Genomic DNA, 6,000 nt, shown 5'->3' with positions numbered 1-6,000 from the left:
ATTTTTATCATATTGGTGTGATGAATGTTAGACTTTTTTTTTTTTACTTTTATTACAGAATGTGCAAATGCACTTTGTATCCTGGTAAATGCAACTTTAGGTTATTCTGATGTTGATTTTGAGTCCCTTTGCCAAAACTCCCTACAGTCTTATATGTGGTTCATTAGATCAGTAGGAATTTTACAATTGAAGATGAACTCTTCTACTTGTGAGCTTTGTGACATAAAGATCACGGAAAACATACAATGCAGTGCTGTTGGATAGCCACATTTAGAGACCTCAGGCTACAGTCTCTTTCCATTGGCATACTCATGAAAACACTGCGAATTTATTTTCAGTTTTCTGACTCATGAGATATTAGTAATTAAGCCAAGATTTTATAAGACACCGTTTTGAAAGATTCGATTACAGCAGATTGGAATGAGTGGGAAGTAAATGGCAAAAATTTAGATTCTCTGTGTTTAATCTTGTTTTTGGAATATCTCTCCATGGGAAGAATGAACAGTGGACTACAAGTTCAGCTTCTGTAAGGTTGTAAAGCTCATGTTTTTTTTTATTTTTTTATTTTTATTTTAAAACAGAATTGTAACACATGATTCTTAAGGAAATCTCTGAGTTTCTAAATTTAAAGATAAAACATAGCAAAGAAAACAGTTATCTAAAGACTGCACTGATACTTATTTTCATTGCCATTTACAAATAATCCAAGAAAACGTGTTTGTAGGAAAGTCACCACTGACCCCTGGTAAACATTTTTGAACAGCAGTAACGGGAGCCATTTACTCGCAGACTGAAGGTCTCCTATTCCCTGTACTGTGGGACGCACTTCATTTCACGTCGTTCTCATAAGAAGATATTAATGCCATTTTTTTTCAAGGAAGGGAATTGAGGTCTTGAGAGTCAGCAACTTATACATGGCCACATCTCCAGAAAGTGGAGGAAGTTAAGAGAAAATGGTGGTATGTAGACTAGCAACAGTCACTTGTTATCATGATTGCATACTATGTACCACACATACTTTTTTCTGGAATACCATACACCTTGCAGCACAGCAGATTTGGCTAAAGCAGCATTCTGACAAACACAGGAGGAGTGCACTTTGTTGGGAATTTTGGACAGGCACAACATCACTGGGCAACAGGAATTTTTACATCCTAATAAACTCAGGTTAAGTTGAAAATATTAAGGAAAAGTACAGTTAATACACCTATCCTATCAAATATTATGTTTACACCAATTTCCCCAAACATGTTCAGAACACTTACATTAACCTACATTATGACTACAATCTAATACAAAGTCTATTTTATGATAATGTACTGACAATCTCATTTTATTTATTGAACACTACCGAAACTGAAACAGAGTGGTTTTATAGGTGTACTTTCTCACTGTCATAATATTGAAATCCTCCATGATTTGAGGACCAGCTGTAGTTACAAGGATTCCAGTTAAAATAAGAAAAACGAAAGGTAAAAATAATCACAGACCAAAAGTAATTTTGAAATCCACTTATCAAACTACATTCTATCCCCATGCCTGAGATTAATCCTCTGTGGCTCTCAGCTCTGCCCTTCCTATTCACGGCTCCATGCTCTGAATTCTTTCTGTTTGGGAAAATTTTTTTTCTTTACTTTATTTATTTAAAAGTTTCTGAGAGAGAGAAAGATAGAGACAGAGAGAGAGTGAGAAAGAAATCTCCGATCTACTGGTTCAACTCTCCAAATACCCCACCAACCAGGGCTCCAGGTAAACGCCAGGAACCTGGAAACAAATCCAGGTCTCCTACGTGAGTGGCAGGGACTCAACTACTTCAGTCGTCACCTGCTGCCTCCCAAGGCATGAATTAGTAGAAAGCTGGAACTAGGAGTGGAGTCGGGACTTGAACCCAGGCACTTAGATATGGGATGTAGGAATCCCAGTGATATCTTAAGCACCACGCCAACTGACTAATTTTTCTTTGTTTTTAAAGTGAAAATGTTTATTTGACTTACAGTTCTGGAATTCCAAACAGCATGGTGCAGTCTGCGGCTCTGGCAGGTGGTGGTGGTGCACACAGACAGAGAAGGATCACACGTCACTCTTTGTCTTCTGTGTGTAAGGTTTGCTTCATTGTGGTTGAATAGCTTCATCAATCTGACTTCTGTCAGTGGAGCTTGTTTGGTCTCTTTTCCTATATTAATTTTCATTTCAAACTAAATCCGTAGTTTCTCTTTTACTGACTCTGTAGCATTTTATGGTTAGCCATTTCCTGCTGTAATTTCCAAAATTAAAATATATACCTCTCTGCACATGGTACAGATACTGTGCAAGTTTTATCATCTGTGCTTGATGATTCAACTTCCGGAATCATTACAACTGTTCTTGTGTCTTGTTTATAACTGTTCACGATGTGTTATTTCTTTAAATGCCTGATCATTGAAACTGAATGCTTATTTTTATTAGTAATTTGAGGCACAGGATAATAATCCCTTCTATCTGATTAGATTTTAATTTAGTTCCATTGGTACAAACAATCTGGAACCAGCTCAATCAAATTTGAAGCCTAGAGGTTTCATGCAAAGCCCACTTATGAGTGACTTTAATTATGGGCCAGCTTTGCTTGCCTCTGTTGATGTTTAGGTCCTCATCTTATTAGTTGGAGTGGGCGAAGTTCATACTTCTAATTTAGAAAGTTTTCCTGACATCATAGCATTCCTGAACTGACAGTTTCCATCAAAGCAAAGCAGCTTTGAAGACTGAACTCTCTGGATCCACACCTTGTGTTTGCATGTTACCCAATATCTCACTATCTTAAGCATGTTAGGAAATGCTTTATGTACATGTGAATTCAGGGCTTTCCACGACCCCTCTTTGCAGAATGACTCAAAGACCTCGATGCTAACATAATCCTTATAATTACAATTTTATGATAATGAATATAAATCAGGAGTAGCCAAATGAAAAAGACATTTAAGCAAGGCCTGGCACAGGAGCTCTGCACCCATGGAGTGCACCATCCTACCATATGTAATACATTCACTAACCAGAAGCTTCCCATGCTTCATTGTTTAGAGGATCTTTATGGGGTTTCATTACAAAGGTGTAAGTTGAATAAATCATTGGCCGCCTACTGAATCTGATCTCCCCCTCCGTCCTCTCCCCCACGGTCAATCAATGAGACTGAGATTCCTAACCTGGTCTCTGGGGCAAGGTCAGATCCTCTGTGGAAACTATTTAAGGGCCCAGCTGATCCGCCTCATTAGCATATTCTCAGGTATGGTTGAAAAGTGTTCATTGTGAATAAGAAGAGATATCCTTATCACTCAGGAAGTAGATATTATTACAATAATAAAACTATTCCTATCACTCAATTTCTGACACTCAGCTGAGTGTCTATATACATATACATATATATATTCTTTATTATGTAACAGTTACTTTACAAAATTTTGTCATAGGCTATAAGGACAGAGTGTGCTTCAAAAAAAAAAACACTTAGAACAGCAGAGATAGGAAAGTCATAAATATTCAATATGAAGACAGTGAAATGGGTGCACATCAGTGTGGCAAAGGATGGATGCAAGTAGGAAACGTATATAACAGAAATGATCAGAGAGGGAAAACCACATTATACACATTTCAGAAAAGTTCTTGCCAAGGGCAAATAAATTCAACTGTTATCCCAACGTATTAGCAACATATCTGGATTGGTATGGAAATCTCATTGGAATTATTCATTTCACCGTGAATACTTAGTTTATACAGCCTCGAAGAAAAAAGATTTAATTTTAAAATGGAATGAGTTTAGTTTCTTTGATTTTTTTTTCTGGTAAGAGCAGCTGTTCGTATGTATTTGCCTATTTCCCAAATGCCCCTTTGCAGTACTCCAGAGAACCTGCTCAGTGAATTCAATAAGAATCATATAATTGAGAAACTCACCAATTCTCATTTTAGTATTTGCAAGTCACAGTTAAGCAATGTCAATATTTCACCATAAAATATAAGTGACATGGAAGAGTGAAGAAAAGTTCATGCTGGGAACCAATAGCCAGGGTCATGTTCTCGGACCTGATACGGGTAACATTTGTGATTGTATGGCAACCACTTAACCTTTGTGAGTTATAATATATAGTCAAATATAATATATTGTCAAATAGACAAACTAGAATTTCATTTTTCTAGGATTAACATTTAACGTTGTGTGACTGAGTATTGGTTTCAAAATATGGAATAATTACCTGATCTGTGTACAAACATCAGTCACACAGATTTTCTTTACACAAATATTAGGGCTTCAGAATCTAATGAGGACCTGAAAATGTGAATCCTTAAAAGAATTTCAAAGAGGATCTTTCTCACTGATTAACTACACTTCTATAGGCATAAATATAAACCATAACTTTGCTAATGGTGCACGTGTCAGTTCTCATCCTCTTAGCTTTTTCCTCCATTGACATTTAGCCTTTGACACTCATCTAAGCTGTGCTCCTTGCTTTCAACACCAGGGCTCCTCTGATGTTGGAGCAGGGGAATAGTGTACAAATTCATTAAACTCATGCATGCACAACTGGAAGTGATTGGCAGTTATTGGCCCATGGAGAACTCTTTTGAGTACCAGTAACAGGATCAGATAAACAAGGGCCCATCTCATCTTTCCCTTTGGAGCACAAGTCTAAGAATCACTCTCTACTGTTTCTCAGGGGGTCCTAGTGGGACTGCACCTTAGATGCTCACAACAGTGAGTTCAATAATGCACACGTGGGCCGGCGCCGCGGCTCACTAGGCTAATCCTCCACCTGCGGCACCAGCACCCTGGGTTCTAGTCCAGGTTGGGGTGCCAGATTCTGTCCCGGTTGCTCCTCTTCCAGTCCAGCTCTCTGCTGTGGCCCGGGAGGGCAGTGGAGGATGGCCCAAGTGCTTGGGCCCTGCACCCGCATGGGAGACCAGGAGGAAGCACCTGGCTCCTGGCTTCGGATCGGTGCAGCGCTTGGGGGTGAACCAACAGAAAAAGGAAGACCTTTTGCGCTTGCTCTCTCTCTCTCTCTCTCTCTCACTAACTCTGCCTGTCAAAAAAAAAATGCACACTATGTTAGCTTCCCCTTGTGCCTCATTTCAACCCTTTTATTTCCCCATCCAGGGCTCTGTTTATCACTTTTCAAGCCAACTGCATTCAAGTTAGTCTCTCAAGCTCTGATCCTAGTGAGGGACATAACAAAATTAAGCAATATTGGGTCTAGAATTATGCTAGGATGCAGAATTTAAAAGAGGAGATTCTAGAACCATACCACTTGCTGGATCTTCTTGCTGTGAGCCAGGTGGTCAATAACCTTTCCATGCAATAGCATTATAATTACAAGGGCCCTCACCAATGGTGGATTAGTGTGAATTGCAGGTGGAAGTTAACTTTTGCCTGGTCATTAACAATATGAAGTCTAAGATAAATACAGGTTGGTTGTACTTCGTTAACTGCTTTATAAACCTTGTAAAAATAAAATAACAGGTTCTTACATGATAATCATCATCACAGATGTGCTATGAAAGCTCGAGACCTCCATGTTTAAAAGTCTAAACCAGATTTTAGACTTAATTATGAAGATGGAAAAGCTAAAGAGGAGACCAAATGCTTATGTGAAAGTGCCAGAAGAAGAAAGAACACCTGACCCTAGATAAGAACTTTGGGGATGATAAGCCTGAGAATCTTGGCTAGCAATCTGCACCAGGTGAAAGGCATGACATTCCTGGAATTCCTATAAAAATTTTCCCATCAAGTAAAGATTTCCCCTTCCAATACCTCCCCACCTATGATGAAGATCATCTCCCTCAAATCCAATTTCATTTCCACCCATTACCTCTAGTTAAATTACTAGAGTCAGTATTCAGTATAGACCAAACGAAACATAAAATCCCTGTTCTGCAAAGAAATATTGAAGCTTTATAGTAATTGCAGAAGATGGTTACTGTGTTCCACCAAGCACTGAGGGAGGACTTTGAGATGAAATGTAGAATTGTGGAATTACG

The sequence above is a fragment of the Lepus europaeus genome, chromosome 3 (assembly GCF_033115175.1).
Source record: "Lepus europaeus isolate LE1 chromosome 3, mLepTim1.pri, whole genome shotgun sequence".
NCBI lineage: Eukaryota > Metazoa > Chordata > Mammalia > Lagomorpha > Leporidae > Lepus > Lepus europaeus.
This window is presented reverse-complemented; position numbering follows the sequence as displayed.